General features: G+C 41.7%; 1 long non-coding RNA gene across 2 annotated transcripts; it reads left to right on the plus strand.

Moving 5' to 3' along the window:
* Nucleotides 1-5,933: 5,933 nt before the first annotated feature.
* Nucleotides 5,934-12,054, plus strand: LOC121315343. 2 transcript variants are annotated; one of them, XR_005950250.1, is made up of 3 exons: nucleotides 5,934-6,134; nucleotides 10,517-10,547; nucleotides 11,890-12,054. It is a non-coding gene; the product is annotated as an uncharacterized LOC121315343 (long non-coding RNA). The 2 variants fall into 2 exon arrangements; XR_005950251.1 differs by having other exon boundaries at nucleotides 5,934-6,086.
* The last annotated feature ends 501 nt before the right edge of the window (nucleotides 12,055-12,555 follow it).

Below are 12,555 nucleotides of genomic sequence, written 5' to 3' on the forward strand. Positions count from 1 at the left end.
ATTGCAGTGTACACTACTAGCTGGACTCCTGCACCTCATTACACTGTATTACAGTGTACAGTACTAGCAGGACTCCTGCACCTCAATACACTGTATTACAGTGTACTTTACTAGCTGGACTCCTGCACCTCATTACACTGTATTGCAGTTTACAGTACTAGCTGGACTCCTGCACCTCACTACATTGTATTACAGTGTACAATACTAGCTGGACTCCTGCACCTCATTACACTGTATTGCAGTTTACAGTACTAGCTGGACTCCTGCACCTCACTACACTGTATTACAGTGTACAGTACTAGCAGGACTCCTGCACCTCATTACACTGTATTGCAGTGTACAGTACTGGCAGTCTGCCACACTATCTTGCTTCACTTTATTTTTATACAGTTACTGCTGCCGCCAGCGCCTGCTTTTCAGTATTAATAGAAAAAGTGGCCCCCCGGGACTGCGTCACGGCACACCTTTGGAACCCCTGCTATAAGAACCTTTTCCTCTTAAAGACCCCTCCAAAAACAGCAGCTGGCTTTCAATAGATCTACGAGAATTGTCATTCTCAAGCGTGCAGTGGTGTTGGGTCTTCTGGTTAATCGTGAATCCGCTTTGGCGGGCCTGCTTCGGTGTGTGCTGTGTTTTTATCATTACATCTTTAAATAACACCTTGAAAAAATCAAGTCCCTTTTAACCATGCTCTCAGTCACACTGTAGAGTTTTGCGTGTATATAGAGAAACACGTGTCCAATTGTGCTGAAGCTGGCTGAGGACAGTCTTTAGCAGAAGTTCACACTTTACATGCACGGAAGAGCTCAGGAGTGCAGTGCACAGGAACAGGATTCATAATGTGAGCTATGTGCTCACACTTGTCTTGTTTTATCTCTGCTATTAATTAAAAGGAGGCACCATAGCCATGTTTACACAGCCCCTATCAATAACTCAGCTACTGTTAAATACTATGCTATAAACTGGCCTGATCATATTCCATTTTACGTGACATGGGTCTTTGATTGGCAAGGGTCATGTTTATTATTTCTTTCTGCCTGGCAAGCAAATAACTTTCCACTAGGTTAGCATTAAAAATGAATTGGCGACATGATGAACTTGCTGCTGATAAAAAAAAAATACAAATAAATGAGCCCACATTTAAAGTATGTACTCTACAGTACCATGCAATGCTCACTGGTGCATTGCTTAATGTATGCATCCTGGTTGCATATAACCTCCATATAGCCTCCTGTTTTTTTTTTTTTTTTTTTTTTTTTTTTTTAGTAAATAGAAGCCATGTTATTGAAGATGTACAGTATGAACAGCTTCTTTTATATCACTCTGACCATGTGGAGTGTTGGCAGCGCCCCCTGTAGGATTTCACTTTCTGATCAATACTCTAGAGGTCATGCTAAAGGCCTGGTTCACTGTACAATGACACCGTATTACAGAACATAGACTGCAGATTATAGCTTGCAAGAAAATAACATTCCTAAGAATGTAAAAACTATTTCTAAAACCATATGGGCATCGTTAAACTAAATACAAACACTCTGCGAAAGACAGTTATCCGGAAAACGATGAATGAAAATGAAATGATTGCAGTCCTGACAGCCAAGCCCCTGGAGCTCTGCCTCAATCATCACGGGGGACTCAACCCGCACAGCTGTTTGTTTGTGTTGTTCTATTCTTCGAAATCTTCAAGAAGTGGTTTGCCTTTGTCTCCCCAAGATCTGCAAACACTGTGTAGTGTGTGGTCAGGGGCTGTTCAACAAAGCAATACAAAATGATATTGGATTGAATTGTTGTCGTTACAAGGAATAAATCTGATTCTCTAGATTCCGCTCCCTGTTTGCCTTATAATGACCCAATAACAAACCAATAATGAACAAATAAAACATAAAGCCTGGAAAACTATTGTTCTAAACGTGTACACATTCATAGTTCAAGCCTGCACTGTGTATGTGTGTGTGTTTTGTATTTATGTGTGTGTGTCTCTCTGTCTGGTATGCAAACATTGGACTGGAGAGTTGAAGACCTTTACCTTGCACAGGTAGGATGCATGAACACAGAAATATTGTTCATTGGGGAGATCTGCTGAACTATGCAACAGCCGCCACTGTAGGATAATGAGAGCTCCGTACCAACCCTGATCGATAAATTAGAATTAGATGTAGCCTTGCCATGGACTGTCAGCGTCAGGCGTCCCTCCCTTTCTTCTCTCCCTTACCTGCCTCTGCAAGTTCAGGCTTCCAGCTTGAAGATATCTGTGCCTTCTTAAAGGTTCTTTTCACACCGACATGCCCTGTTGTATTGTCCAGATCTCCGAAGCAGTAAAAGATGCAATACACCAGAGCCTTGTTTACTTCTCATTTCTGTACTGAAGGAGACGCTTGTTTTTGACTGTTTAACCGTGACTGACTTGAGGCCTTTCATCAAGGTCAGTCAAACATGCATCAGCAAGAGTTCGTTATGTATACTTTGTTACTGTACCATTGTGGGATCAAACATTAGTATAGCAATCTGCAGGCAGTCTGTTTAAGACCTCTATATATATAGCACTAGAAGGCAATTGCTCTTTACATTAAAAATACAATACATTACAAGAATGCTTTATCATGAAAATCTCTGAACATGCTTCAATCCCTTTGCTGAAAGAAGCACAAGGAATTCCAAGAGGGTTTTTCAAACTGGCAGATGTTCTGTGAGATTAATACGTTTAAATAAGCCTCTGTAACCCGGTATTATCAGGATGTGTGTCAAGTGCAGTGTGGTGTACCTATACACTGTGGCTAATCAAACTAGTAGTAAAACCTTTAGTGAGTCTTATTCCCATCGCTGAAGTGAGCAGATTGTATCTTTTACAAGGGGGGTGATTGCATCAACCACCTATCCATAGTTATCCTTGGGTCCCCCCTACAAGTAGGTGGTTGATGAAACCAAGGTGTTCCCCGATCCTGTCCAAATTTAGGGGTGACTTATCCTGGTGGGGTAGAACTTGATCAAAGCAACCTCTATGCTGGTGTTGATGTGACTGTCAAGATTGTAAAGCTCCTTTTAGACTGGATCACATCCACTGTAGGGTTATAAGAAATCTGCACAAAACCTGACTGATCAATTGTAAACCTTGTGCTTTCTTTTAATGTTACACCTTTGGCATGGACTCTTACCACAGAAGTTTTGAAGAGGTGCACTTTCAGTCTATTAAAGCGTGTGGGTTTGTTGTCATGTCATGACAGTTGTGTATTTAGAGTGCAGAAGGTCTCCCGTGGTGGGCTTATGTTCAGCAGTTGACAATTTGTTTTTCTTCATGAGAAGTTAATTGAAATGTGCTCTGCGCACTAAAAGCTCCCTTTCCCAGACCATTATTAAATGTCAGAGACTGAGTAAATCATCTTTATCATCTTGTTATCTTCTCCCTGCAAGAGACTTTGGTTTCAGCAGGCACTATGCAGGTCAAAGCTATGTAATTTAGAGGCTATTAAAGTGATTGATGCCACTGCTTTCAGTTTTAAACCCCAGACTCCTCGCTCGCTGTGAGAGGCATGGAAAGTGATCTAGCTCAGGAATCTGGCTGGAAAGCGGACACAGTTCTAAGAAATTGCATCGTTGATTTCCTCAAGGTCAGGGTTAGGGAAAGCTTTGCTGCTCCATAGATACCACTAAGGAAATACTATTTAAAAACATTTAATACATTTCTCAGTACCCTTGTTAAACCCAGTATACTATAACTGCAATGTGGAGTTCCTTTTACCCTAGACTGTGTACCCCTAATGCTGAAGAGCTAGGAATACTAATAGAAACACAAATTCAATAACAAACTTTTCGACCAGATGTACTTTTCAGAGTCTTCAAAAAACGTTGGAAAATTAAGACATTGAAAAAAGACCTGTAATCAAAACCTTTGTGATTGTAGTTCAGTTTCTATCAGTATTTCTAAATTCAACGCTTTTTAATAGTGTTTATTAGTTGTGGTTGAGGAGCTAGGGGGTAACTCAGAGGCTGTATTGATTAAAAGCCAGTGTGTTGCCTGGCTATGAGAACTGACTAAAACAAGCCAAGCTGACTCTTGGAACCCTTTCACTTGGTGAGAGCCAACGATTGCCTCATGGTGTTCGTTTTCAATCTCCCACAGAGCCCATCCAGCTCTGGAGGATTTGTGACCACAGAGCTGACCTCTTCCAGGGACAAACTCCTTGACCTCCAGGCCACTTTGACTGTCCCTCTGTAGCAGTGTGATGTTGTCCTCCCTTCATCACAGGGTGTTGAAAGTATCCGAATCTAGGGATGCATGGAGGAATCAGCGGTCTTGTATGTATGCAAACAAAGATTCTAGCTCCTGCTGATTTTAGCTTCTTGTGAGGGGGGAGGGGCATAGGTCGGCCAGGGTGTCCTCGGCTCACTGCGCACCAGCGACCCCTGTATTCTGGCCGGGCGCCTGTGGGCTTGCCTGTTAGCGGCCCGGGAGCTGCGTTGTTCTCCTATGCTGTAGCTCCTGGGCGGCTGCATGGTGAATCCGCAGTGTGTAAAGAAGCGGGCGGCTGATGGCACACGCTTCGGAGGTCAGCATGTGTTCATCTTCGCCGCTCCCAAGTCAGCACAGGGGTGGTAGCGGTGAGCCGAGCATAAATAAATAATAATTGGCCAATTCAAATTGGGTGAAAATAGAAAAATAATTGGCAACAACTAAATTAAAAAAAAAAAAAAAAAACCTTTTAAAGTTTATAGAAAAGCCACAGAAAACAAAGCAGTGTTTTAATGAATGTTTTATTAGCCCTTAAAGCCTTGACATTTGGGATGTGGTTAAGTGGCTACAGCCAGAGTCTCTGGGTATCAGGGGTGCTCTCACTGCGCTGACACTGTGCCAAACAAATGAAAACTACACGAGATGGGGGAACAACAGGAGACAGTACTAAAGACAATCACACATACTGTCAAAGAGGGACTGTACACCATGGCAAGGCACAACAGCCAGAATGTGGTGTTCCCACAACTGCTAAAGAGATCTGGAGGAACAGGTCCAGCCCAGGAAGCAGCCACAGGGACCACCAAGTCAGTGGCTTGAAATCTAGCTTGAGGCAAGCTGCTGTGTCAAACCCCAAGTCTCCCCTGGTGTGCTGTGCAGTGGTTTGAAACCAAGCTTGACACAACTCTGCTGTATCAAACCCCAAACCTCCCCTGGTGTGCTGTGCAGCGGCTTGAAACCAAGTTTGAGGTGTACAGTACTAGCAGGACTCCTGCACCTCATTAAAGTGTATTCTAGTGTACAGTACTAGCTGGACTCCTGCACCTCATTACACTGTATTGCAGTGTACAGTAATAGCAGGACTCCTGCACCTCACTACACTGTATTACAGTGTACAGTACTAGCAGGACTCCTGCACTGCATTACACTGTATTGTAGTGTACAGTACTAGCTGGACTCCTGCACCTCATTAAAGTGTATTCTAGTGTACAGTAATAGCAGGACTCCTGCACCTCACTACACTGTATTACAGTGTACAGTACTAGCAGGACTCTTGCACTGCATTACACTGTATTGTAGTGTACAGTACTAGCTGGACTCCTGCACCTCATTAAAGTGTATTCCAGTGTACAGTACTAGCAGGAGTGAGGGTGAGGTCCCTCAGTTACACTATTAGAACAAGAATTACTGTCTGTATGAAACATGTATGTTTGATAGGACAGTATACTGGAGATGCACATTGCATAATGTTAGTGGTGTGTGTTTGATAGGGCAGTATACTGGAGATGCACATTGCATAACGTTAGTGGTGTATGTTTGATAGGACAATATACTAGAGATGCACATTGCATAATGTTGGGGTGTGTGTTTTATAGGTTAGATTGTGCTGGTATCTCCCTTGCTGGGTTTGAGCCATCTCAAAGCTGCAATGTGTTTGAAATGGCTCTTAGTATTTCAGATGTATGCAATGTTGCTATACCTTTTGTAACTTCTATTTGTTTACAAGCTTTTTGCTAGAACAGTGGTTTTCAGCCTTTTCAAGTGCCAGTGTTTCCAGCAGGGAGCAGTAGGTGTGCCAGTAACTCTGTGCAATGTTAAGTTGCTGTTGTAAAACAGAGACCTACCCCATCACAGCGAGGTTCGTGTCTGCACTTGCTTGTTTGTTGCCTCATTCTGTCACAGCCAGGTTCGTGTCTGCACTTGCTTGTTTGTTGCCTCATTCTGCTGAATGCTTAATCTAGTCATGGACTCTGCATGTTTATATTTTTAATATTTTGCAAGTGTTGTGTATGGAATTTGTGCCCTTCACCATTAATTGTGTAGAGTTGCACAGTAGTATGGAGACAGCATGCTGCAGCTGCCACGCTCGGTGTTCCTAACATCCTGATCTGACAGCATGTCACACAGACAGCTTTTATGATTTACATACTGTTTGTTCTTCAGTAAAAACAAGTTTAAATTGAAGTGAGTTCATTCTGCTATATTTACAATATTAAATATACCATAGCAAGCACGTTGTCATATATTTTCAGTAGCACAATCTGAGAGCTAAATTTAGTAATTAGCGTTTTTTTTTTTTGTTTTGTTTTGTTTACTGCAATCAAGTAAACTGCAGTACATAGTACAATTCCTAATTACAGTCCCAAGTATTTCTGTGTGTTCTGCTGTCACATTTTTTAAATGATCAGTTTGAAAAACAGCTCAACAGCTGACCCTGCTTTAGTACTAAACTAGCTATATGCTGTTTTACATAATGGTGACGGTTCTCATAAATTACTGTCCCTGCTTCTTTGGCTGAAGAGATATTATCAGCTCATCTGCAATCTTGTGCAATTAAATCATATTAAACTGCTAACGGTAAACAATGTAACTAAGGCCTGGACAAACGCTATTAAAACAGTTTTCTTAAGTGCGATTAGCAGCTTGTCAAAGTTTTGATTTGGTCCCAGCCTAAGTCTATTATATCTGGGATGCAAGACACAACAGACGTGTTGACTGAAAACTTTATTTAGGGCACTCTACGATATAACTGGCGAAAAATAATTCTTGTGCTTTTTGCTGCATTACAGCCCTTCATTGATTCGTTTCTTTATTTTAAGTTTCCAGGGCATTTTGTTAATGGCTCGTGTGCAATACACAATCCTTAAGTGTATTTGTATTTGTTGCTGTTCTTGTTCTATGTTTCTTAAATGCAGCTGTTCATTTTAAACTACTTTTTTTTTACACAGCAGTACTCACATGTTTGATCACCATTGCAACTGTTGCAAGAAACCGGGGTTGCGTACTCTGCTTATGTTAATAAACCTCTCTGCACTTACAAGCATTTTTATTCGATCAAATTGTTACCGTCCTTATTGCACTTGAGTTTATTCAAACATGTGATATGCGTTTGTTTGTTGTTGTTTTATAATATAAAGACCGACGCCGTGTCGTAGTGGTAAACATTGACACTTGCAGCATTTTTGTTCCTATATCCCCTAAAAAACAGTTGTCAAAATGTGTTGTTTTTTTTGCATTTGTAACCATTTTAGTAGCAGTCTGGAGCCATGGATCATAATTTATAATTCCTTTGTGATTCAGTGGTATAAACAGATTGATACATTTACGATGGTGGGATTGAGGGAGCATTGTGTTTTGAGGTTTTCATTAAAGAACTGTCGGTGTGTACCAGTAGCAAACCTGTCACGTACCAGTAAAGGTATGCGTACCACAGGTTGAAAACCACTCTGCTAGAAGTACCGTGGGGGAGGGATTTTGTAGTTCAGAAGATTATAGGGTGAATTACATGTATTAACTCTTCCTCAGTTGCTGTATATCATGTCTTTAAGTATTCAACCTATGGCTTTTAGGGGAGTGTAGCAGGGGAAGATCTGTGCTGACTTTGCTGGCGTGTTCATAGTGCTGCAGGAAGAGGGCAGCAGTCATCCAACAACCGCCTGTGAGTCATGACAGTGACACAGGGAGGTGGGAAAGGGTGTGTGTGGACTTTCCCTCTCTCTGAGTGGCTGGGAGGCAGGTCTTGGGGAGATTGTTAGCCCTATAAGGTAACGCTCTACTGTTTCCTCAGGTCTGCCTTTTTAGACACGCTAAGTGTGCGGAAGCGCTGGTCCAGAACCGAGAACCAGCCGGAGAGAAAAGAAACCAGAGAAAGAAACCGATAAATCGAAAGAGAGATAGTGACAGTGGGGAAACCTTGGACAGACCCCCGACATATTATGAATAGCATGCTGAGGGAGTCGCTAGAGTAGGTTGGTGATCTGAGTCGTGCAGGTAGCAACAACCAGAATAACACTGTCAAGTTCAGCATCTTTTATTTGTAGTTTTATTACTGTTTTATTTTCCTTTTTCCTTTCACCTTCTGTTTTTTTATTATTCTTTGGAGCACCTGTAAGTGCACCTGCACTCTGAACTGTTTACCGTCTTTTGGTATGACCGTGGTTCTGTTTACCATAGCTGGTAAGCAGACCATGGACAACAGCGCCCTCTGCAGGCTAAAAAGTAAAACGTCCCCTGAAAATAAAACTGGGCACCTGTGTGGTGTTTTTAAGTATACATGTCTGTCTTCTGTGTCAGTGAATTACCCATCACCCTTTCACAGGGAGCTTTTTACATTTTTGCTTATCTTTGCACAATGTTTTGAGAGGCTGCAGACCTTCAGGAAAGTCACTGTTGCTGTCATTGTTAGAAAGCTTCAAATTCGCCCAGAGACACCTAAATCATTCAAATTGTAACAACTCCCTGAATAAAAATTGCATTCTGGCACCATTAGCTGTTTTGTACAGTGTATCAGCTATGAAAGAGTTAATTAATGATTTGATTTCCTGACTTTTTAAAAGCAGCCTCACTGCTCTAAACCTATTGCTTTACTCTAGTGCTTGGAAACCTGTGCTCTCCCCTGTCATCATCATTGCTCTGTCTACCATTCACTTATCTGTTGATACAGGCCACAGATCCCTGCTACCTGATACAGAGCTGGGGGGTGGGGGTGACTTCCTCTATACTAAGTCCCCTGATATATCGCAGCTCCTTTTCTATTGTAGTGCAATTGAATTGCACAGTGATGGAGAATAAGTCACCCATGTGGGATAGTTATATAGAATTAACAGGTGGTGCTGCTTTGATCATTAAAATAGAGTCCCGTGTGAGCTAAAATGTGTGTGTGAGTAGAAACTAGGAAGCTCCTATACACAAATAAGATCTATAGCCTCACACTGTAGCTCTGAAGAGGTCTAGAACTGGTAGACATTCTAGAACTAACACTACACAAATAAATGCTGCACTCCGCTTACTTGGAGAAGAGTTGCCATTTTGAAAACAAGCAAAGTGATATGTTTGCTCAGACTTTTCAACTGAATTGATTTCAAAGTCTCGGTTATCACTCCTTAAATGAATCCCCAATTCGCTCTGGATACTAACCCTCGTGTCCCTGTTGAATCCTTGTCCTGTCGTTAAAAATAAAATTTAATTTAGTGTCATCTCTGCTAGCCATCAACTTGTAATGATAGGACGACCAGGATGAGATGTCTCAGTGGAACCAGAACTAAAAAAAAATGAACAAAAAAATAAGAACAAATCCTAATTTTAATGTTGAAAGATTAGTACTGACATGTAAAATGGAAAATGGCATACGAGAAGTGTATATTTTGATTATGCACATTACTGGCAAATTAGTAACACAAGTCACATAAGCACGTTGTGCTTTTGGCCGAGTCTCCCTGTTGGGTAATTCTCTATTTCTGTTTGGTGTTATAAATTAAACATGATTCTTCTTTGGTTACAGTCATGCAAGTTTGATGTTTGGGGAATTGAAACTCGGTAACTTCTAGCTGCCAGAAGCCCAGTGGGTTGAGAACCAGACGGGTCTCAACCTAGTTGAGGTGTCAAAAGTGTACAGGTCAGAATGTACAGTAGATGTCTTTTTTCTCATATGAATTCATTTGGAAATATTGGCGGGTGGTGAATGAATCTGAGCTTTTGTGTGTTGTCCTGGTGCAGACAGCAGAGGGGCAGGCCCCACTGTGATACTGGGAATGAGATTGAACGGTTACATTTTGCAGAAGAAAACCTGGCTTAACAAGCATTCTTTTGAGATTATTTTAGTTTTATGCATGACATGTTTATCTCCCGTTCAGCACTCTAAGCTGTGTATTCTGTTCCCACAGATGGTTTGTATTTGAAAACAGTTTCCTTTATTTTGTTGTATTTGAGTGTTGTGTTAGCCAGTCAAACCAGGACTGTTGTTACATTTATTTGGACAAATTGTACTTATTCTGTAAAAATATTTATGCAAGTACACAATAACAACAAAGGAAAAAAAAGCACAAATATAAAACCAAAAACAAACAAAACCAACAGGCTTTTAACACAAAGGCTTGTTGCAGCAGGGAAATGGTGGGCAAAACAAGCGCTCATTTGAAGCTGAACTTGTTTCTTTAATCCCAGTGAATTATCTTCATAACCTTGCCTCTTGGCTTGTGCATTCTCACCCTGACTGGGTTATGTATTGGTTGTACTCTGATTCTCTGTCCAGCTGCTAACCCCTGTTTCCACTTCTCTTCCCTCCTCTAGGATGAAGTTCCCAGCCCTGCATCGTGGACAGGTAAGAGACACGCTAGCAATGTACAGGTGGGACCTGCCATAATGCTGTGTACCCTACTGTGCCACCAATGCTACTGCTCCCAGAACCTGTACCGCACCTCTTTCCTAGTTCTCACACTCCACTTGTGATAGGCCTCCAGTAGCACAGTGCCCCTGAGATCTGCTGGAATCAGGTTCTGAGCTGATGGAGCCGAAACCAGGGATGGAAATAAGGCTCTTACTGCATAGCAATTTCACCCATTCTAGGTTTTAATATGAGCTTCATATGCCTCAATGTATAGGTAACAAGCTCAGGTGTGTCTTATTAAGCTCACAGTAAAAACCAGGACTGGGTCAAACTGCTCTGCAATGGAAGTCTTATTTTTACCCCTGGCTGAGACCCATGTGAACTAAATTAAACTGATTTCCTTTTTGTTGGTTTTTACCAAGCTGTTTTTTACCTAATTAACAGGTAGTCCAGTACTAGTGCTAATCAGGGTCTCTGAAACACACCATAAGATGTATACAGTTATATTACTTTAGTAAGCAGATGCATTGCTTTGGTGCTGAAAGTACAGTACTCAAACTTCACTATTCTCTGTATGAATTATTGCATCCCTGGTTGCTAGCAGCAGCCCTGTCACACCTTGTTATTACAGTAGCAACACACCGAGGCAAGACTCGTTTGTAAGCAATTGCTTTTTCTCATGCTGGAATGACATCATGATTGTGCTGTATCCTGGCGAACTCTGAAATTAGACGCTAAGCAAAATTACAGCAGTCATAATTAGCTGGCTATACCCAAAGCCCTGTCATGATTAGACATCAGTAGCGTTTAATTTAATCATTTGTGTAATGAAAAGAGCCCTCCGAGTGGCATTCAATTGGAGCTGGATTGAATGTTTGTCTTTGTCGAGTAATTACCTTTGCAGCTGTACAGACAGCAGGGCCTGAGCCGCTGGCTTGCACTGCTGAGAGCTGTACAGCCGCTCCTCCTCTCCTGCTGTTTTCGTGCCAGTCAGTAATATGGTTGTTTCAGTTTAATATTGCCACCGAGTTTCGTCCCCCCCAAGCCTGTAAAAACACTGCTGGCAGAAACTTTAATTTCCATTCCTCGGCTAAGAAAAACAAGTCATCGACTTTGTATGAAAGCATGTGTTTCCTGTGCAGCTGGAGACTTGCACAAAGCTCGGGGAGGGGCAGCCTCTAGTTTAGTTTCCTCAGCAATAGCATTAATAACCCAAGGATCAGCTCATGCAACCAAGGTTTATCCCAGGCAGATGTTGACTGCTTGACTGTCTCTGTCAGGGTCCTGCTGACTCTTTCTGTCTCTCTGTCTCTCTTGCTCTCGTTCTTTCGCTCAGTGATTCGGGGGTCCTGAAGCTGCACCCCTGCCTCTTCCTCCTGCTGCTGATCCTGGGGCGCCTGTACCCCTCCCCGATAGACAGCACCTCCTCCACACTGAGCCTGGCCCCCTTCATGTCCTTCATCATCAGATAATGGAAAGGCAGGGCTGCCTTCAATCCAGCTGTGCTTTGTTGTACCTTACTGTGCATTACACAAACACCATGGTCTTCTGTGGCTATATATATATATATATATATATATATATATATAATATATAAAAATTATCTCCACATCGTGCAGTACCTGAAAGTCCAGGTACCTGTCTGGTTAAATTTTAAAGAAAATGTAGAAAATATGACAGTGCAGTTGTAAGCATGGGTCTCTGGTCAGCGTAATAAACACGTTTTTATTTTCTTTTGTTTTTTTACAGAAAACAATAACACTCAGGAAGCTGCAAGTACACCTCAATAATAATAACTGTGGTGATGATTCTACTCAGGAACTAATTCGGAAAGAAAACAACATTAAATCAATCTGTGATTCATTAACAATAACAGTGTGGCTTCCAATACAGAATGTTTATCTGCAGTTACTGCACAGATACAGTTTCTTACTAAAAAGATGAAATAAGAAGCCCTTATTTAAAAATAAATGAATAAAGTGTTGTGAGTGGTGTACCCCAA

This window comes from Polyodon spathula, chromosome 5 (assembly GCF_017654505.1).
Source record: "Polyodon spathula isolate WHYD16114869_AA chromosome 5, ASM1765450v1, whole genome shotgun sequence".
Lineage (NCBI taxonomy): Eukaryota > Metazoa > Chordata > Actinopteri > Acipenseriformes > Polyodontidae > Polyodon > Polyodon spathula.